The sequence below is a fragment of the Microcebus murinus genome, chromosome 6 (assembly GCF_040939455.1).
Source record: "Microcebus murinus isolate Inina chromosome 6, M.murinus_Inina_mat1.0, whole genome shotgun sequence".
NCBI lineage: Eukaryota > Metazoa > Chordata > Mammalia > Primates > Cheirogaleidae > Microcebus > Microcebus murinus.
Genome location: NC_134109.1, coordinates 48,343,538 through 48,367,463, shown reverse-complemented (window position 1 = coordinate 48,367,463; position 23,926 = coordinate 48,343,538). Strand labels below are relative to the sequence as shown.

Below are 23,926 nucleotides of genomic sequence, written 5' to 3'. Positions count from 1 at the left end.
ATGATGTGAGGGCACAGAACTGACACTGCATTCAACAACCCATTTTTGGACTCAAAAAAGCCTCCAATGTTGACATATTTTTTATGACAAAACAACCTTACAGAAAAGTGTGCAAAAAGCAGGCAACACAGTTCACCTGGCAAGAAACATGCCATGAAAGTTCTGGTAGAAGAGTTCATTGGTTCCATATTTCAAAGAGAGCAGTTCTCTCCTGTTAGCACTGCCTTTAGCTGGAACTGCTGCTGAGTCAGAAAAACCTAGAGACTCGATCAAAAATCTCTTAGTTTTGATAAATGAATTTAGTAAAATTGCAAAATACAAAATTAATGTATAATGTATAATACAAAATCAGTACTGTCTGTATACACCAATAACAATCTGAGAAAGAAATCAAGAAGGCAATCCTATTTCAAATAGCTACAAAAAAAAATACCTAGAATAAATTTAAAGAGGCGAAAGATCTTTCAAGAAAAACTACAACATGCTATTGAAATAATTTGTAGATGACAGAGACAAACAAAAAATCTCATGCTCATGGATCAAAAGAACTAATATCTTTAAAGTGACTATATTTCCTAAAGCAATCTACAGATTCAATGTAATTCCTATCTAAATACCAATGTCGTTTTTCACAGAATTAGAAAAAATAATCCTAAAATGTATATGGAGCCAAAAAGGAGCCCAAATAGCCAAAGCAAGCCTGAGTAAGAAGAACAAAGCTAGAGACATCGCGTAGCCTGACTTCAAATTATGCCACAATGCTGTAATAACCAAAACAGCATGATATTGGTATAAAATAGACACACACATCACTGGAGCATAACAGAGAACCCAGAAATAAAGCCATACATGGACAGCCAATTGTTCTCTGTCAAAGCTGACAAGAACATACACTGGGGAAAAGATAACCTTTTCAATAAATGGTGCTGGGAAAATTGAATTGCCACATGCAAAAAAATGAAACTGGACTCCATTTCTCACAATATATAAAAATCAACTCAAGACGGATTAAAGACTTAACCATAAGACCTGAAACTATAAAAACACCAGAAGAGAAACTCGGGAAACCTCTTCTAACATTGGTCTAAGCAAAGAATTTAGACTTCAAAAACAAAAATAGACAAATAGATTTAAAAGCTTCTGCACAGCAAAAAAATAATCAAAGTGACCAGATAACCTGAGGAATAGGGTAAAATATTTGCAAACCATTCATCTGACAGGGGACTAATATACAGAATATACAGAGATCTCAAAACAAAAATATATAAGCAATCCCATTATAAAGTGGGCAAAGGGCATGAATAGACACTGTTCAAAGACAACACACAAATGGCCAACAGGTAATATGAAAAAATGTTCAACATCACTAATCAGAGAAATGCAAATCAAAACCACAATGATATATCATTTTACCCCAGTCAGAATAACTATTACTGAAAAGGAAAAATATAACTGCTGCATCTTTGCTGGCATCCCTGCTGGCAAGGATGCAGAGAAAAGAGAAGTCTATACACTAATTAGTACAGCCTCTATGGAAACAGTATGGAGATTCCTCAAAGATCTAAAAATAGAACTACCATTCAATCTAGCAATCCCACTACTGAATATCCACCCAAAGGAAAAGAAATCAATATACAAAAAGATATCTTCACTTACATGCTTATCATAGCACTATTCATAATAGCAAAGATATGGAATCAATCTAAGTGTCCATCAATGGGTAAATGAATAAAGAGAATGTGGTGTATATACTCAATGAAATACTATGCAGCCACTAAGAAATGAAATCATGTCTTTTGCAGCAACATGGATGGAACATGGAACTGGAAGCCATCTTAAGTGAAACAAACGGGCACAGAAAGACAAGTATCACATGTTCTCACTCAAACGGGCTAAAAACCGTGAACACATGGATGTAGAGAGTGGAATAATAGACAATGGAGACTTAGAAACATGAAGGGGTGGAGGGTGGATAATTATAAATTAGTTAATGGGTACAATGTACATTACTTGGGTGACAGGCACCCTAAAAGCCCTGACTTGACTACTATGCAATTTACACATGTAACGAAATTGCATGCGTACCGTATTAATTTATACAAATAAAAGATCATCTCACCTAATTCAATAAAAGCAAAAATTTTTTAAAAGATCACACATCATTATCTCATTCATATATTCAATTAATATTCTTTAAGCTCCTTCTTCTATATACGAACATGGGGCCTTCCCAAAAGGGAACCCAAAGGCATAAGGAACTTAATGCCACTGCTCACTAGGATCCAGAATCTGATAATCCTTAGGATGTTAATCAATAAAAATTGTTTCCTAAGTAGCTATTTTGTTCCCAGCATCACAGGATTACAGGGGACTTATAAGACATTGTTCCTATTCCAACCAAGTTTACACAACAGTCAGAAAGTCAAAACACATGCCTATGGAATAACTAGAGTAAGAGCCAAAGGAAAGATCTGCTTTCCAAGCAGATGAGAGTTAACAAAAGGGGAAGGGGTACTTCAATGTGGGCTAAATCAGACAAAATTTAGGAAGTTCAGAAGAGCTGTTGTTTAAGCTGAGCATCTACTTTCTAGTGGAAAGTATGTTTTAGAAAGTATGTTTTAGATTGCATTATAGGAAAAGGCAATGCTTGAGCCAGGTAGGTGCTGAGCTGAGAATTCACACAGCATTTTGAAGGCTGCCCAGAACATTTCCTAATTGAATCAAAGAAACTACTGAAGATACTCTCTTCAAATTAAGAAAGTACAGAAAATATCCTGGACCAGAGGCAGGGGCAGAAGGAATTATATGAAAAATTATTCATGAGGCAATATTACTTACCCTTAAAGGGGGGTTAAACTAATGCTGTCAACTCTCTACAAACTATCATAAGAAAAGGACATTTTCCCCCTTATGAAAAAAATTCTATTCATATTGATATTTACAGATTACATTATTTGTGGAAATGACAATACAAGTAAGGCATCATGGCTTGTATTGAATTGGGCCAATAAGAGACAACAGAGATCAACAAAAGGCACACAACTCCATGCCTCAGGTTATTCAAGGCTCATTTTTAGTATTTCCTAAAACTTATCATTTCTAGGAATATTACATAATCTTCATAATTTACAGAATAAAAGTATCCCTGTCAGAGTCTAATGGATGTCAAACAGCAATATCACTGCTAAATTTTCAGTAATGCGTGTCAAATTTATATTTCCCACGTTAAGACATAGTTTGGAAAACATAAACATTAACATCACGACAAACAAAAAGGGAAAGCAGGACACACAATCTTAAATAGTGTCATCAGCTAAAAGAATTTTCATTCTGAAATCACAGCACTTTACTAACCCAGTGAGAATCAAAGGGGGAGAGAGAAGATTGAAGTTAATGGTTCTAACATTCTATCGAAACAAGAACTTCCCCTTGGAGATGCTGTTTCCCCTCTTTCAGATCATTTTGGTGACCTTTTATTGAGCCCCTAGATTGATTTTTAATAACCTGGAAATAGTGAATATGCGGTTCTCAAGGAAGACATAAATAACATCAAAAACAATTTTCATTTTGGCAGTGATCTTTTTGAAAAGCCAAATCACCTTATTGGAGGATTCAAAATACTGCAAACAAATCTGCACCACTACAGCAAGGAAAGCTTGACACTTTGTTGAATGAGGAGGAGGCTTGGTAAGACTTACTATGTTTTTAAAAGAAAAAGAATTGCATTGTTTAGCTAAAAGTATTTTGTATATAGAATGTGCTCCAAAAATACTCAGTCTAAGAATTATAGTAACTGTGATAATTTTAAATTTAGGAAAATGATTAATAAGATCAACCCAGCTATACAATAAATACAGGTCATTTTTTTCCAGCTTTAAAAGTAAAGCTCACAAGTTAAAATTGTATATATTAATATTTAGGATGTACAATATGTTTTGATATACATATACATTGCCAAACAATTATCACAATTAAGCTAATTAACATATCCATCACTTCACATAGCTACCATTTTTTATGTGGCAAGATGGAATTATTTCTCTCCATCCTTTCCCTGACCACCATCCACCCAACCCTTCAGCCAGGTCTGCCAGGCAATCATCTTCCACTCAGTAAACACGGACGCCTTATTATGTAATTACTTGCTATTGCTCAATAAACAGTAACAATTTATTATACAATTGTTTGCTATAAATAAACAAAATTTCAAAAAATGGTAGCAGTTGGCCTGCTACCATTATTTTTTATGTTCTTCCACTTGGCAGAAACCTAGAAAAGCAGATGGACAAATAGTGGTAGCTAAAAACAAAACAACACATTATAGTTTTTTTAATAAAATCTGAACGGTTCTTCATGCAAATATTTAATGTCTTGGTAGACATGATGAATATTCAATAGGTGTAGTCAAGAAAAAGAAAAATTTGATATTGGAGAATATCAAGTGATATCTGTTACCAAGCAAACTATACTTTGAATACCTGAAAGTTTACCAGCCTCTGAGTAACACATTTTTGGAAAATGAAACTAGAGTGTTTTCAGTTCACACTCATACTTATATTGCTCCTTGATGGATCTAAAAGATGAAAACAGTACTATTAAAAGTTTACAGAATTTCCCAAAATATCTAGAAAGAGAAATAAATATCTACTAAATTTTTATATTTTTCCAGTGAGGTACTATTACACTGAAATACAAAATTAAGTCTTCCTAAAAATTGTTGAGAATAATTACCTCTTACAATGTTTATTAAAGGCTCATCTGAAGTCCCCAAATTTAGAATAAATATATCATTTAAGAAAAATTTCTCATCAAGAACCTAGTTCTCATCATCATTACCACTATTATTATTTAAATGAAGTAAAGATATTAAAAAACAAAGAAACACTCAACAGGAAGGATGCAAAAAACCAAAAATTTCATATAATATCAAATGATATTTGGGAAATCTATATGTTACTTAAGCATGCTAGCCATGGTAACAATGTGAATATTTTAAAAGTTAAGCATAATTGCTTATTACATTATAACTTCTGGACTTCTTGCTGATTGAATGTGATATTTCTTTGCTGACAGGAGATTCTATAAAACAAAAGACCCCAGCACTCGAATGTTTATAGCACCACAATACACAACTGCAAAGATGTGGAAACAACCGAAGTGTCCATCAATACATGAGTAGATTAATAAAATGTGGCATATGTATACCATGGAGTACTATTCAGCTATAAGAAACAATGGTAATATAGCATCTCTTGTATTTTCCTGGATAGAGCTGGAACCCATTCTATTAAGTGAAGTATCCCAAGAATGGAAAAATAAGCACCACATGTACTCACCAGCAAATTGGTATTAACTGATCAGCACCTAAGTGGACATACAGGAATAACATTTATCGGGTGTTGGGCAGGTGGGAAAGGATGGGTATATACATACACGATGAGTGCGATCCACACCATCTGGGGGATGGACACACTTGAAGCTCTGACTAGAGTGGAGAGGGGGGAAAGAGCAATATACGTAACCTTAACATTTGTACCCCTGTAATATGCTGAAAAAAATAAATATATAAATAAAAGGAAAAAAATGGAACAGCTTAATAGAGAGCACTAGAGCCAAAAACCTATTCAATCCATGGTATTGAGAAACTTCAGACTATTTCATAATAAGATTTTCAATTTTTTTAAACAGATTTTTAAAAATTTGAAATTTGGAACACACATGCACACACTCATGTAAACACACACAGATTTACTCAGACATAATCATGAACTGGGAAGAGACTGAGGTTTTAACCTACTTGCAAGCTAACAAGTTAGTTGCCATAGCTTCATGGATGCTGGCAAAAGAGACTAGACTTCTAGGTCAGAGACGAAGGAGTTTATCACTCACAGAATGGCAAACACGACCTTCACATTTGCATTGGTTCCCCTTGCCCCTCTAGGCCCATGGGGGTAAGCTCAAGAAGCCCAGGTGGCAGTTGAGCATACAGCGAGTCTGCATCACAGCCAAGTAACACCAAGCTAAAGGAAACCTAATCTTTTGCAATAGGCAGCGAGCAAACCTGCCAATCTGTGCCCCAGAGGGAAATATAATATTATCTTTATTATGCTTGACAGTAAATAAACCTGCCTTTGGTCCAGAGGATGTAAGAACTATCTCTGTCTTACAAGGCCATTCACTATACAAACATTCTAGAAAAGATCGTCTGCAACAAAAGTTGTCAGTGCTTTGGCTCACAACAGTGCAGAAATACAAGAGACTCATGGAGAATTGTCTCCCAATATATATTTTTTTTTAATTTTTTTTTTATTTTGGCAAATTATGGGGGTACAGATTTTAAGGTTTCAATAAATGCCCATTTCCCCCCCTCCCCCCACAAGTCTGAGTCTCCATCATGACCATCCCCCAGATGGTGCACATCTCACTCATTATGTATGTATATACCCGCCCCCCTCCCCCCTCCCACCTGCCCAATACCCTATTACTGTAGTACCTATGTGTCCACTTAGGTGCTACTCAGTTAATACCAGTTTGCTGGAGAATATATCATCTCCCAATATATTGATATTACTTATGTATTGTTTGTGACCTATAAGTCCCTTTGTCCTTACAAAGCCTCCTATCTCTTTAAAGATGCAATTTTAATGGAACTCCAATATCCTATTCTATTATGAGAGCATCTCTGTTCTCCCACAGCCCAGCCTTTTGTATTATAATTTTGAGCCCCTACAGACCTCATCAACATAAGGCCAATTCTGATTGCTCTTGCATCTTCCCTTGATCTGAAATTTCCAAATTCACCCTGTTTATGCTGGATAATGTCACACTCTGTCTCCTAGAGCATAGGTACTCTAGATTACCTTGTGTATTAGTTTTCTATTGCTGCCACAACAAACTATTTCATATTTAGCAGCTTAAACCAATACCCATTTATCACATGATTGTTTCTGTGGGTCAGAGTTCTGGGCACCAAACAGCACAACTGGATTCTGTGGGTCTCAGAAGGTTAAAATGAAGGTGTCAACAAGGTCAAGTTCTTTACTAGATGCTCTGGGAAAGAACCCATTTCCAAGGTCATATGATCTGTTGGCAGAACTCAATCCTCCTCATACTTTCCACAGGGCCCTTTATCTTCAAGCCACCAATGGTGTGTCAAGTCCTTTTAACACATCAAATCTCTGACTTCCTCTTCTCCTCTGCTGTTTTTAAGGATTTATATATTATATCGGACTCAGATAATCCAGGATAATCTCTCTATTTTAAGATCAATGGATTAGCATATTTAATTACATCTGTAAAGTTCCTTTTGCCAGGGATAATGGTATGGGATCTTCTTCTTCTTGGGGGCCATAAGTGTATCTACCACACCCTGCTACACAAAGTGTGGTCATTGGACCAGCAACATTAACACATCTGAGAATTTGTTAGGAATGTAGAATTTCAGAATTCACCCCATGTCCAGTGAATTAAAACCTGCATATTAACAAGATTTCCAAGTGATTCATGTGCACAATAAAGTCTGAGAAATACTTGGCATCTATAAGTCTAGAACATACTTTCAGATGCTGTGGTTACCACTCAACAAGTTAGAGACAGTCAAAATTTGGATAGTCAGAAAAGATCCATTTATCCCTGTTAATGCCAGTTGGGCTAGAGTTTCCACCTGATGGCACCTATAGAGCTACAGAGTCTAATTGGAGCTAAGATTTTTGCCTTAGTCATTGCCACCTGCTGCTGGTCTAGACCTTGCCCAGGTAAGCAAGGGCTCCTCAGATGCTGAAGGAGGCCATTCCTTCCCTAAAAGTTATCATCTTTCATTGCAAACACATGCAGCTAGTTTCCTCATGGCATGCTCACAGAAAGGTGGATTGGGAAGAAAAAAGTCTCACATTCTTACCTGCATATCATGTCTAAAACCATTCCTCCTCCCACTCAACCCCCAAGGATATGGTGGCAATCCTAGGTCACTAGTGTAGAACAGCCTTTACATTATAGTGAGTTTTTCCTTAGGAGCTGGTACTTTCTTGCAGTTGATCTTATTTGGAGCTATCCATCAAAAATATTTTAATAATTTGAATATCAAAAGGAATGTTCTTAATCTCTGTGATGGTTGATTTTTGTTGTCAATTTGACTGAATTAATGGACACTCAGATATATGGTGAAGCATTATTTATTTTCAATCATTACATTAATTATTCTCAATGCTTCAGTAGACACTGCTCCCTTCTTCCACTCAAAAGGTAACCCAGGTGGTCTGGCATTTGATTAGAATGACTGGGCTGCCCCAGGTGTGTCAGAAAGGGTGTTTCCTAATGAGATTGGTGTGTGGGTTGGTGCACTGAGTGGGGAGATCTGCCCTCAATATAGGCGGGTGTCATCTAATAGGCTGGGGTCCCCAAATGGAACAAAAAGGTAGAGGAAGGGCAAATCCTTGCCCTGTGTTTAATGGAGCCTGGACGCTCTTCTTCTCCTACCTGTGGATGTCAGAACTCCAGGTTCTCCCACTTTTGGACTTCAGGATTCACACAAGTCACCCCCACGGAGGCCTTTGGACTTGCAGACTGCTGACTGTGGGTCTTTTCAGCCTCCATGACTGAGTGAGCCAATTCCCCTCCCTCTTTCCCATATATATATAATATATATATATATATATATATATGCATATATATATACACACACACACATACACACATATATGCATATGTATGTATGTATATGTCTTTATATTAGTATTTCTATCAGTTTTGTCTGTAAAACCTTCACTAAAACAGTCCTTATGCAATTTTGCAAGACTAAATCGATTCCAATAAATCCAGAACTCTTTCACTGCATGTAATTTCATATCGCCCACTCATCACATTAGACAATGGGAACAAAACTAGAGTTTAGAGTCAAGGCCCCACATCACTTTCAATTGGAAAGAAAAATGACTTTAACGAATATAATAATGTTACTCTTTAAAATACAGAGAAGTTGCATTTAAATTACAACTTAAAAAATAAATGACACCATCAATTTAGTCATACCTAACTTTTATGAAGTATTTCCAAATCATTTTTAATGTGATCCTTATACTAGCTATGTAAGGTAAATAAACAAATATATCATTATCCCCATTGCATGGATGAAAAAACTGAGGCACAAATAAATGAGGCTATTTTCTTTGGTTAAGGCAACTAATATTATAATAGAAGCAGGACTGTAAGGTCCAGAATCTTATGACTCCAAGATTCACATCATGTACTTTGTGGTGAATTCTTTGGTAAAGTATGTACCTAATTTATAAATTCGTATCTTTAAAAATCATACATTCCTAAAGCAGGACATATCTTCCAAACTTCAAACTATAATAAAAGAGGTGGGCTATACTGAGAGAGAAAAAATATATTTAAGAAGCAAATAAGATCTTAAGTAAAACAATTGAAACATAGACAAATAACATTCTCACAAGTGGGAGCTAAATAATGGGCACACATGGAAGCAGAGTGTGGAACGATGGACAATGGAGACGCAGAGGGTGGTGGCTGGGAAGAGGGAGGACAATGGGAGGTTGCTCGGTGAGTACAATGTGTGTTGCTTTAGTGAAGGCCCTGACCTCACCACCATACAATATATCAATGTAGCAAAATTTTACCTGTACACCATGAATACATAACAATAAAAACAGAAATGGAAAAAAAGAAACAAATAAGATAGTTATTCTTGCACGCATCCTGAATGCCACGGAAATTCATGTTTTCTTGCATAATATAAAACATTCTCCAGAATACATACATCTCAAAAATGTACCATGGCTTAAAATATGTTGCAGTTAAAGAAAAAACTATTAGTCTGATACATGTCTGCTGTGAGACATATAAAATTATATTATTGGTATAGTCACGAATTGTAGAGAGTACCTTTACTGGAAAGTCATGAAATACCATTAACCTTTTAGTGAAAAGTAGTTGATGTAGACAAATAAAGAAAATTTTGAGCCTATCTAGAAGGGATGCTGGCTTTATATATCCTTTCAGGTGAATGTGATTTATTAACCACTAAAGCATATTAAATGCTTTAGAAATAAACACTCTATAACAATATTTCAAAATGTTTCCCAAACAGTTCAAATGGTATATCACAAAATTCCTTAGCTTTGCTCAGCAATTATTCTTTGGAATGAGGGTAAAGCAAATACTCCCAATGATCTGCTAGGATGGAGAGAGAGATAAAATCAGTCATTAATATCAGAGCTTTCTGCACATAAAACACTAGCTACTGAAAGTCATCCCACAGGGTATCTTCTGGGCAACCACCTCTCCACATCCTGCTGCTCTTCTGTGAGTAAAGAAATATTGTCCTGTCTCTTTCCATCCCAATGACACCATTTTACTCAGTTCTGTGTAGTCCAATTAGCAGGCAACACTTTTACTCACAATTTAATTTCATTTCTCCAAATTTAAGATAAAGCCACCAAAACAATTATGGTCTGTTATTTGAAATTGGCTTGTGTATTTCATGTAAAATGCTGTTCATAGTTGTGATGGGCCATAAAAGATTACCTGGACTATCTTCAGGGAAGTGAGTAAATCTAAATAACTCAAATCATCATTTATTTATTTTCTTCTTAAATATTTCCAGGTAGATGTTCTCCAGAATCCTCAGCTAAATACTAGTTACCATTTGTTGACCAGATATAAGGTGACATGCACAGTACCAGGCACTAATTTGGGTAATTTACTTTTATCTTCTCAAACTTACACAGATATTCCCCATTTTGCAGATGAAAAGGCTGAGAAGCAAAAACCCAAGGCCATAGAGAAAGTAAATGGCAGATCAGAATCCCAACCAGGACTATATGCTTTCAAAGGTATGCGATCCCACCAAAGTTGTCTTTACATTTTCTTCATTCAGTAAATATTCATTCCCTAAGTATCAGTTTTTAAAAGGTACTGTACACTGGGCCCTGGGAATTTTTTAATCTGCTCCTCCTAGAACTCTAAACCACTTAGTTCACGAATTACATTATCTTTCTTTACTTGCTATGCTAAACATTGTGCCTAGATAAGCCATGTATTTATTTATTTCACAAACTTTCATTCCAAGTCTACTGGGAGCATTTCTCTTTGGTCGGTCATATGCCCAATTGTTAATTTCATCTGGATTCAGGTAACTTTACTATCAACAAAACCAAATGAGGTTCTTCAATTGCAATTTTAGAAGAGAAAATAATCCAAGTATACATTCAGTTTATCCCAGAGCCTATTTGCTGCAACCAACCTCCCCACACACACAAACCTCCTCTTTTACCTGCTATTCATGAAGTAGCTACTCATGAAGTACATGTTCATGTACTTTTCTGGAAGTTTTGCATTTTTGTTTGTAGCCCCTTGTCTATACTTACAAATGCATTCCCCTAAGGTATAATCTTAATTCCATTCCTATAATACTTCCCCTTCCTCTTCTCAATAAAATAGATTCTAGAAAAGAGTCTGAATATGAAGGTAGAATTCTAGCTTATATTACTAATTCCTCACAATTACAGAGTTGATAGTGATCATTTGGCCTTTGGACTATATTTTCCAAAGTCCCTTTCCCAGAAATAACAACTCTTCATCAAAATTAACCAGAAGTTACACAACTGGTCCTGTGCCATGAAGCTCTTGATATGCAGAATGTGTGAATGGGGTACTAATGGGGACAGTGATAGAAAAGTGATTTGCCACTAACGTATAGAAGAACTTCAGTGACCACCTAAGAGGCCTGGACTAATTTTTTTTTCCTACAATAAAGTTTTTTGAGAAGTTTTGCTTTAAAAAAAAAAAAGGAGAATTCTGGTAGTTATTCATAGAAGGGATTGCTTAGTAAAAGGAATAAGGACAGAGACCATTTAGAAAATGATTGCAATAATCTCAGCAATCAGTAATAAGGGCTGAAATAAAGTGTGGAGATGGCAATTTAGAGGATCAGAGACTGGAGACATCCCAGAGGAATAATCAACAAGGTTCTGTCCTTCATACATTGGACACTTAAGGAGAACTACCATATACCAAGCACTGTGCCACGACCCGCAGATGCAATGTGAAGTAAGGTGGATATAGTCCTAATCTCACAAATCTATATTCTGGCAAGAAAATAAATGAGTATACAAGCAAATAAAGAAAATATTTACAAATTGCGAATAAAACAAGATACTGAGAAAAGAACACCAGGAAGAGTGATGAGATGAGATGATCAAGGATGGATAGGTTTTAGAGGGAAAAACAAAAGATGGAGTCAAAAGTCCCACTAAGGATTAAAGCCTGGATGCCTGGACAAATGGAGGCATCATTAACAGAAACAAAGGTGAGCTGATTTGAGAGAAGGTGTGACAGATGGTGTTTTTACCCCAGATGTGTTAAGTTGGAGATACTTACAGAAATGTTCAGCAAACAATTGGAAATGTTGGCCTGAGTTTTGAGACAAGTCATAGCTTTGAATACAAACCTTGGAGCTGTGAATACAAATCATGGTAGTGAACAACTAAAAACATCAAATTAGATTTATTCATCAAGCAGGAAGAAAGAGACCATGAGTAGAACATTAACACAGGGTGAGAATGATAGAAGATGGGGAAGGAAAATAAGAAGCCACAGAAAGAGGGAAAGAGGGATGGCTGAGATGTTTCCCCATCAACTATCCTTACCAAGAGAGAAGATATTAAGAAAGAACATCAATTGTAAATTTTCATGGTGTTCAAGGGCAATGAAGTAAGAAAAATATTTTGGAGTCAATACTAGAAGGCTGTAACCACACCTGAAAAAAAATAAATAAATAAGAGAAAAAAAATAGAAGGCTATTGGGGACCATTGGAGGGAGTATTTTCAGTAAAATTACAGGTGGGTTCAGTTCATAAGGAGAAAGCAGGATAACAAAATCCTAGATTTTCTAGAATGCTCCCAATTACTATTTATTCTGTCCCATTACACACCATGTGTTTTGATTTTCCACTTGGAAACTATGGTGACCTAATGCTAAAGACATGGAAACAAGGCAGTTAACACTTTCAAGATGCTTGACAGCAAAAAGAAAGTGAGAAGTTCCCATATGGAAGAAGAATCAAGAGAAGGTGTTTCAGGAGTAGGGAGTACTGAGCACACCTGTAAGCAGTAGGGAAGTGGGTAGCTAGTGAAGCAGGAGGCTGACGATTTGACAAATGAAAGGGGAATTAGCGATGGCATAAGATTCCAGAGAAAGGCAGAAGAAATTGGGATCAATAATACAAATGGATGGAAAAAGGTAAGTTGCTTCTTTTAAATAGAAATAATTAATAGAGAAAGATGGAGACATTCCCAAGAAGAGAACAATAAAGTGGGAGTCAGGAATGATGCTAGAATGTAAGGTCACTAAAACATAAGCTCCAGGAGATTGGGTTTATGTGATTCTTCTGTGCAATTGGCTTTCAGTAAGTATGAGCAGAATAAATTCTGTCAGTCCTACCAGGTAAAGGAGGAAGCATGTTGATCTCAAGGCAAGGAGTTGGTAGGGGTGATGTAGAGGCTTAAAGAAGAGGACTTGAGAAAGTTCTGTGGTATGCAACACGGGGTCAGAACAAGATGGGCAAAATCATTGCTGCTCATAAATGAAGGCCCAGCTGAGATTATAGCAATAATCTGTTCTTCACCTCCCGCCACTCTTAAGGCCAAGGCCACATTCCCAGTGAAGCCTTCCCTAGCTATTCTACCTAAAACCACAACTCCCTCTCCACTTGCCCTTGCCTCTCATTCCTGGTCCCTGCTTTATTCTCCTCCTTAGCACTTACCACTCTCTGTCATGCTATAGATTTTACCTTGTCGTATTATTTATTGTCTACCTAGAATGTAGACTGGGGAAGGAATTTTTTGTCTGTTTGTTCACTTCTATCTCTCTAGTGCCCAGAATGAGGCACCTTGAATGAGCAGCTGCCTGTATGTGAGATAGTGTCACCAGAGTTAAATGACTTTCTTCAATAGCAGTGAGTCATTTGTAAAAAGAAGCTGAAGACGAAAATAGGCAATGGAGGAGTTCCAGAGTGAAGAAGTGGCAGAAATCCAAGGGAAGGAGATTCTAGAATGTTAACAACTACAGTAGAAAATGAGGTCATTGCAGTTGGTGAGGTGAAAGGATGAAGCACAGCATCATCACCATCACGACAGTGCCACCTCCCTGTTAGGCTGGCTGCAGGAGGAGATGGTGAGGTAGGGGGTGTCAGGCTATATGATCTGTGTGAAAAACATTTCCTGGAACATGGTTAAGTGAAATAATCATTTGATGGTGGGTTTTATATATATATATATATATATATATATATATATATATATATATATATATATATATATATATATATATATATATTGTTCCCATTGCTCTGGTCAGGGGAGTCAGTCTAAATATGATAAGGAAATCCTCGTCCCACCAGTGGAGAATTACCAAGCACAGAAATGCTACATGCTTCCACCTGGAAAACCTAGATTTGCCAGGCTTGTCAAGATGTAAGTCACACCCATCTAACCTTTGCTGAGCCATGCCACCCTGATCAATATCATCTTCCTTGCAAGGACATATTAGCAGCTTTTTAACTAATCCTCCTCTCCCACCATGAGGCAAAGAGTCACCATGCCTCTACACAACACACACTCTCTTTCTTAATACATTCATGTCTATCTCTAACTCCAAAATTATATGACTAAACTTAGATGAGGTGCACACCTTAAAACATGCCTGACATATGCAAAGAGCGACTGAACACTGCTGTGCCCTTTTATGCCATGCCACTGTGGATGCATTCGGATAACAGCCAAAGCTAACTCCAAGATCGTGTTGGGCCCACTTAGCCTTCTCCATATCGTATTTATATTATTGAATTATTGGCCTGTAATTGAAACCGTGCTCTTTTGCCCCTATAAAATAATCTCATTTTGGCAGTAGAAATGGAATCATTTTCCCAATTTAAAGATACTTTTAAGTATCAAACTAACAACCTACCTCCATGTAGAATTGGCCTCAAATATAGAACATATATCATCACCACCATCATCCACTGAATTGTTACAGTGAGTGAATGAGAGAGGTGCTACCGATGGGAAAGCCAAGAAGCCACAAGGCTAAATCATTTGCGCAAGGTCACATAACTTGTACATGATGAGACCCAGATTGCTCTGACCCCAAAGCCAACATCACCACTCAGGTTTAAGATACACTGACTTCACTGGTGTTTTCCAGTTCTCATTCCTGAGAAAGAGATCATGGCATAACGTTCTTATACAGGGATTAAATACTTTCCCTTCAAAAATCTCAGAGAGAATCTTTTCTAGGTTTATAAACAATATCTAGTATCATTTGATATTTTGCATTCAAATTTTAAAATGTCTTCTTGGTTAGTTAAAAGAAAATATGTTTCTGCACCAAATATTTCTGACCAGAAGTTAATCCCCTTTAGATAAGGATTGTGTTTTCAATTAATTTTTAAGAAAAAACACTAATTGATTATGAAGCTGTTTACTTCTGTTTTTGTACATATTTTCAAGTTGTGCACACGTGTGTGTCTGAAAAGAAGCTATAGAAAGAAGCTATGACATGGTTGTTAAAGGTTATTCGTTTTCTTACACACAAAAATGTTTCTTCATTCCCCAGATATGACAAATTTCAATCTACATAAATGGAATTGAATAGAAAAAGGAAAGGACATCTTGATATAGAAACTGCCTTATGTCCTATCTAAGAACTTTATCACAAAAATGTAAGGCTTATCATCATCATTTGTTAATATTAGCCCTTGATAACATGCAGGATTCTGGGCATTGCAAGGTGTTGTAAAAATATATAGCCTTCTGTTAAAAAAAGACAAAAGGAAAAAAATATGTGGAAATAGATGTGTACATTTCCATCCATGCAATTTTTCTTTAATCTCCCAAGTGATAGTTTTATTGATTATTTCTGGGTGTTAGATTTCTGGCTATCGTAGTTATCTGTTGCTGCATAACAAATTACCCTCCAATTTAGTGGCTTAAAACAGCAAAAATGTATAATCCAATTTTGTGAGTCAAGGATTCAGAGGCAGCTTGGGTGGCTGGTTCTGGCTCAGGATCTCTCATGAGGTCGCAAACAAGTCATCGGCAGGAACTGCAGTCAGCAGCCTCACTGGTGCTAGAGGACCCACTTCCAAGCTCACTCCTGTGTTTGTTGGCAGAAGCCTTAGTTCTCACTGGCTGTCAGCTGGAGGCCATGTTTCCTGGCCACCTGGGCCTCTCCAGAGGGCTGCCCAAGTATCCTCAGGACATGGTAGTCAGCTTCCCCCAGGGTAAATAAATGTGTCAATCAGGGAAAAAGCCATATGCCTTTGACAGCCCACACTCAGGAAAAGAGGAATTAGGATTTTGAAGGGAGGAGTATCAAAGAATTTGTGGACATCTTTAAAGCACCATACCCCCTATACACATTTCTCTTCCCCCACCCCCAATTCTCTCTAAGTTCCCTGTGAATATTGGACTTACAGGACCAGCATTAACCACAATTATACAAAAATGCATTTATTTCAATATCTACTATGTGTCAGGTACCATTCAGCACACATATATGACGCCAGAAAAAAAAAATCCCTGCTTTTCTAAAGGTAATAGAAAGAAACTGATGGTAAACAGATAATAAAATGGTGCACAATTAGTGCTATGTAAAAAAAAAAAAAATACACACACAGAATAAGCAGTTCGAAAATTATAAGTGCGTAAGTAGCTACAAATACTACACATCAGCATATTATACCTTATGTGGGTACAGTGCTTCTCAGCCTTGAGAATTCAAGTGACCTCACTCTGCAAAAACCATTATCTTTGTCCTTGACCAAATGTTTCTTTGTCCCTAACATTTATGCACGACCCCACAGCAAGACAGACTTGTGTGTTCTCTCAGCTTTGCCAGGACTCCACTGTATATGCCAAGCCTTAAAAAAAAATAACCAGAAATTCTCTCTCGGCTCCTCTTCAAAGAGCCATTTCTTTTTTCTTTTGTTGCTGGCTCTCCTCCATGAAAACTTGGCATGGAGTGCCTTCCCTTCTGGAAAACCACAGGCCATCCTGAAGCTAGGGTCTACTGTCTTGTCTGCTCTCCACCTGAGACACATCAATAACTAACCCTCTCCACTCCCAGGAAAAAGGAAAACATTCTTTCTGTTGGTAGTTGCCACCTTGGTTCTCATTATCTCACTATGAGTTTTTCTACCCTGGTCCGTCATCACTAGGTCCTAAAAGTTTTCACAACCCAGTCAGGACTCCAACATCAATCTAAACAACATGTAACAGAACAACAGACAAACCTTCTAAACACCAAATGATACAAAGGATCTTCACATCATGTAACTTGAAGGTGTTATGTTTTTACCTGTTTCTGGTACTTATCACCATTTGCACGTCTAACAACTTTTGTATTTGCTCAACCATTCCAATTTGGAGGAAACTAATTATTTGTAATTGCAGATTTTAAATATTGGGCTACAATTGAAATTTGATTTCCAAAAAAAAAAAATAGGTTAATTTCCTAAAAAGCCCAAAACCTCTTCCCTGTGTTTCATTTATTATTTCTTTTCCCCATTCCATCTGTGCCCTAGATATTTATCTATTTAATAGCACCCAAGTGGTGAGGTGTTGATGTAGTATATTTAGAAAATCAACCAGGTCTCTCTTTTATCTGCCATATTACTCCAGATGGAAATACACATTGGCATATCGCATAAGCTGTCTTGGTTACCTTCTGTTCATAGTTGCTATGCCAGTGAAGAATATGAAAATTGGAACTTTCCACCAATGGCAGACAATATAATTGAATTAGTGTTCCAAGTTTTCTGAATGGCATTGGGTTGCACTTTCCATTTTACTGTTTTTTTACTCTGCCCTGAATCTGCCATATTAATGTCTTCACATGAAAAGGTACTCACCACACACCTTATGGTATAAAGAAAGGAGGTTGCATTTCCTAGTGTCTTTTTACTTCTGGTATTTCTTTTTCTGGTTAAGTATATCCTAATTCTATATCTTTGTTGTACTAGTCTAGTTATAAATGCTATCACGTTGCTTAAAATAATATAGTGTCCAGTAGATAATAGAGGTAAATCCACAAATATGCTGATAACATACCCTAGTTTAACCACTGACTAGAGGAAATGCAGTAAAGGAATCACCACATGGGTCCCCAAACCCTTCTACCCAAAGTGCTATCACACGCTTTTACAACAGCACCTGAACACACACACAAGAGGAAAAGTAAAAGATGGCTCATTCAAGCACCAATATTTCAAGGGTACTAAAACATCACTGGAATAAATCAACAGTATTGTACCAATGATCTCAAATTTCCACATACAATTTCTTACATAATTCATGAAATGGAAATTGGCCTCTCTCCTGACAAAATAGTACCCTAATTGAAAATGTTTAGATAAGATAACTTTTTAAAAAAATTTCTCATTAGTAGCAACTGCCCTCCATCGAGTATTTTCGCAGCAGACATGTACGAGTCTCAGGTGCAACCGCAGCCCCATCAGCGAGCCTGACACCTGCCGGCTGATGATGGGTGCTTGGAGCCAGGGTTCTCAGCTCAAATTCAGAAGAAACACTGAATGACACAGCAGTGTCCTGGGAACACAGCACTCATTTTATTATCCAAATTTTAAATGTTTTAATATGCCTCCTATTACATTGTCTTACTTGAAAGATTACCAAAGGGAAAAAAAAAATCCAAAAACCTGGAGGGTGAAAAAAGAACTACAGAAAAAAAAATATGAGAAAATACTTTCTAACATTCAATCCAGAGAAAAATCATCATTTTTAAACATCTTCAATGATAGGAACATTTTGAAAATTATTAATGTGCTTTTCCTTCTGCGTTTTAGTATGAAATCATTACTTTAACTGGCATCTGACTGGGGGCAGAAAAGGGTTTTTACGGACAGAATGCAAGGAGAAAGAATGAAGTACTCTCTGGCTTCTAATCTGCAAAATAAAATTATGCAGCATAAAATAAACTTGCATGTGAGGCTTTCACCATCAGAGAATATAAACTCCAAAAGAACAGGTATTTTTTTCTGTTTTGTTTCCTGCTGCATCCCCTAAGAATAGTGAATATAGTGAATATATAGTGATATATAGTGATATATAGTGATATATAGTGATATATATATAGTGATATATATATAGTGATATATATATATAGTGATATATATAGTGATATATATAGTGATATATATAGTGATATATAGTGATATATATAGTGATATATATAGTGATATATATATAGTGATATATAGTGAATATATATAGTGAATATATATAGTGAATATATATAGTGAATATATATAGTGAATATATATAGTGAATATATATAGTGAATATATATAGTGAATATATATAGTGAATATATATAGTGAATATATATAGTGAATATATATAGTGAATATATATAGTGAATATAGTGAATGAATGAATGAGAGTAGTATAAATTCTGTCTCCTCCTCTAAAATATCAGAAACCAAGCCTGGAGTTTCCAATTCAGCCTGGAGTTGCCAAACTCACAGAATTCTGTGATAATGAAGGCACGTAACTTGCTGTTCTAGCAAAGAAAGAGAATGTGATGTGGGAGGGCAAGTGAAGGGCTCCACGATGGCCTCCCCAAGGAAACTGTAGACGAAGAAGAGAAAAGAGGGAACAAGACAACCAGGATCATGTGCCTGGTTTCTGTGCATATTCCTTAACCAACCCAGGGAATCGCCACATCAATCTGTCGGTGTAGTTTGGTCAGATAAAGAGAGATGCCAAAGTTTTGCGTTTCTGAGCAGCTCTACCGGGTCCTTATATGGTACAGATTAGACAACAAAAGTAGCTGAAGGACTCACCTAAGAGACTGGCAGAAGGAGGCCCCACAGTGGGCCAAGGTAGTCCTGTAGCAAGGGCTGCAGAGCACAAGGTCAGGTCCCAGCGGAGTGAGAGTCACAGCTAACTTCAGATACAGAAAACTGCTGGTGGGAGGGTAGGTCTTTCCAGGTATACTAACTTTCTATTTCTGCATAACAGATTACCATAAATTTAGCTTAAAACAACACCCATTATTTTTAATCTCTCAGTCTCTATGGTCAAGAGTCCAGCCACAACTTAGCTGAATCCTCCACTTAGGGTCTTACAAGGCTGCAATCAAGGTGTTGGCAAGAGGCATTCTCATTTGGAGACGCGAAGTAACAGCTTCCAAGCTCATTCAAGCTGTTGGCAGAATTTATCTCATTGTGGCTGCAGGACCAAAGGCATTGAATTTTGGCTGGCTGCTGGCTTGAGACCAGCCTGCAGTCCTAGGAGCACCCACAGTTCCTTGGCACACGGGCATCCTCATCAAATTCACAAGGAGAACCTCTACTGCCTCAGCCTCAGGGAGAGCCAGTCCTTTTAAGCACCTTCACCTGACAAAATCAGGCCCACCTAGGATAATCTTCCTTTTGATCTACTCAAAATCACCTAATTTGGGACCTTGATTATATCTACAAAATCACTTCACCTTTGCCATATAATGTAATTTACTCACAGGTATGACATCCCATCACCTTTGCCACATTCTATTGGTTAGAAGCAATTCACAGGCCTCGGCCCAACTCAAGGGGAGGGATTACCCAGCGGTATGAACTCTAGAACGCTGGGTCACCCTAGAGTCTGTTCTCCACGCTGGGCCTTGACCAGCAGAGGGGAAAAGCCAACTGTGAGTCACGTGGGGCAAACCACAACCAGGGCAACCCTGCCGGTCACCATCCCGGGGCCCACAGAGCCGCAGACACCCCACACACACACCACATAGTCGCACCTCATGTTCATCTCCTCAAACGCCCAGACACAACCTGAGAAGGGCACAAGAAAGGGGAAACAGACTCAAAACCTGAGAGATTCACCATTTCTAAATCTTGAGAGCCCACAGTTTAAAAGCATCAAATAGAGTCAACAGCTAATTTTTTAATCTGTTAAAAAAAAAAGTTGGAAGGGGAGCATGAGAGAGACCAGATTCATTAGAGAGAAAATAAAGAGCACACATTTCTGTCCACACATTCCTAAGAGATGCGTAATGAAAAATCAATTCGATCTGCTGCACATATTTTTATAAAGATTTTGTAACTAAAGTTGTGTAAGATATCTTTATCTGTGGTGACTATGATTAATGCTGTCCACTTATAAATAATGGAAAACTGTAACATAGACAATTTAAAATGTTTTAAAATGTTCAATACAAATAATCCTCTTATTTTGGACATAAAGAACAAGGTATATAATTTTTGCTAAGCGAGAGTCAGATTTTCCTTGTCCCTACTAACTACATGTTCAGTAATTAATGTCCATTCAAATGGTTGTCAAAGTGTAAGCCAGTCCTAGACATCCACATGCCTCAATCTAGTCCTTCACCCATTGTGTATAGATGTGTCTCATAACAGAAGTCCCTGTCAGTCATTTGTTAGAATTTAGAGTATATTTTACCACATTAACTACTATATTAACTTTTATAGCATAGCTAGACACTATGCTTAGTGCTTCATATAAATAATCTCAGCAAATCATTGAAACACTATGAGGATTCTGTGATAATGCCCATTTTATAGAAGAGAGAGCTGAGGCATTGAAAGGTGAAGTAATTTGCCCAAGGTCGCACAATGAGTCAGCGTCCTGCAAGGATTTAAACTCAGATCCACGTGATTTCAAAGGCCATGCTTCGAATCCTGGTACCTTACCTGTCAGACTGCTCTATAAAAGTCTATTCAACCCATAATGTCACTGAACACAGCATTGTGTTGTACCTGTAGATTTTTTGAATGGTAAAATGGGATAATGGGTTCCACGTTTCACCTTGGGCCAGAAGCCCTGCTCCCCGTTCTCCTGCCCTGCAGGGAATAAGGGCAGAGCTTCTCCCAGCCCATCATGGCCTCCTACCTCCAGAACAGAAAGAGACTCCTCTAGCTCCAAGTCTGTGCTGCTTGTTGTTCCCAAACGCTGAAGCAGGGCTAATGAGAGACACTTTCAAGGCTCAGAGTGGGTGACCCTGAGGGTCCACAGCCTCCTGCTACCTTAAAGCCCCAGGTCATTGCTCCATCTGGGATGGTCCTTAACACCCTCTTACTGTTCCTCCTCAGGCTCCAGGGTTTGACTTGTCTCCTTCCTTTCTACTGCCACTGTTTGTTGCTTCCAATCACGGTTTTTCTCTTCTCTAACCTTCCGCAAAACAGGTTGGTCTCAAGTGTTCTGAATTTTAACCTTCTTATCACACAAAAAGCAAATCAGAAGTTCCCCATTCATCCCATCCTTTCCATAAAATGTGGAAGCTCACATTTGCTTGTAATTTTCAGTGACCAGACTGAGAGATTCAAGTGAAAGGGAGGTGAATATACCCAGTTGCTATGACAACAGCAAGATATAATATGGCATAGCAACTCATAAGACAAGCTTCTAAAATTACATAAATTTGAATTATTACAAGAAACCATTCAGAACTACATATATAAAAATGACTGGCCAATTGAAAGAATGAAGCATACCACACAAATAAACCACCTTGAATTAATCAGGCAATTAAAGAGACACATACAATTCTAATCTTCAAGAGGCTATGAGAAAGAGAGGGGATTACTCACGATTCTGGTGCCTCTAGTAAAGTTACTTGTCAATCATACTGATCCAGCCGCATTAATGTTAAAATTTCCCATGTCTACCACAATGCTAAGAACGAAGACAGAACTAAATTACAAGGCCAACAAGCATGAAACAGAAGTGTTTGCCTTCACCAATTGACACTGTTGACTATTCTCTCTCTTAAAATTTTCTCTTTCTTTGTTTCCTAACACTGCACTCATTTACAACCTTCTTTCCTCTCAAATCATACCTCTCTTTCTCCACCTGGTCTTCCTAAGGTTTTGTAAATGCTACTTACCCCTTTACTATCTAACCTCATGTCCTCAATGGTTACCTCTTGGCTGATAACTCACAAATCTATGCCTCCACTCCCAAACCGTCTTTAGGCACACAGACTTCACATTCCAACTTCACGAAAAAAATCTTTTGTTTGCATCTTCAAAGGTATCTCAAAATCAGCACTCCTATAATTCAAGCTGAAAGACTATTTATTTCTCCTCTTCCTGGATTCCCTAAGGAGGTTAATGTTCCCAACACCTTCCAGAAATTCAGGCCAAAATCTCTTTAGTCGTTGCCTTTCCTTTTTTACTCACATCCAGGCACTAATCCCTATTAACTCTACCTCTGTAACAGCTATAAAATCTATCTGCTCTAAGACAGTCTACGTGGGACCACCACACCCAGAACTGTTCATCACATCTCATAAACAATGGCAATTGCTCCCAGCTGTTCTCCCTGCTTTCAAGCTTTCCTTATTTCAAGATTGTCCATACAATCCTGATAAGAATCACATTGGTTTGTTTTGATTTTTTTTTAAAACATGTTTCCAGGCCTTGCTCCAGACCTACTGAATCAGAATCTTTAGCAGAGAGACATGGGAACTTATATTTTTTCTAGGTATTCCCAGATGATTCCTGTAATCGGACAAAAATAGCCTACTCAGTTCTGCAGGTTGACTTAATCCATAGCCCTTGGCCAGATTTTTTATGGCTCCCATTGCTGGTAAAATGAAGTTCAAATTCCTGGCTTGACATTTAAGGCCCTCCACAAACTAATCTACACACATTCCTCCAGTCATCTTCCCCATTATTACTTCTCACATACCTTATGCCCCAAACACACTATTAGTTATTTCCAGAACTTTTTCTGCATTTTCCCACCATAATATTTGGTTCACATACCTTTAGTCTGGACTGTCCTATACCCATGTCTCTCTGTATTCAAACCCCATCTGTCCTTCAAAGTTCATGTTAGCTTTACTCATGACCTTTTTTGGTAGCAACAAGAT

At 37.4% G+C, this 23,926-nt stretch overlaps 1 long non-coding RNA gene across 1 annotated transcript in view; it reads right to left on the bottom strand.

Annotated features, from left to right (window-relative positions):
- LOC109730483 (uncharacterized) overlaps nt 1-23,648 on the bottom strand; it is a 189,479-nt gene extending 165,831 nt beyond the window's left edge. Inside the window, exon 1 of the long non-coding RNA XR_012919630.1 lies at nt 22,937-23,648. This is a non-coding gene — a long non-coding RNA (uncharacterized LOC109730483). The remainder of the gene's footprint in view (nt 1-22,936) is intronic.
- Nucleotides 23,649-23,926: the final 278 nt, after the last annotated feature.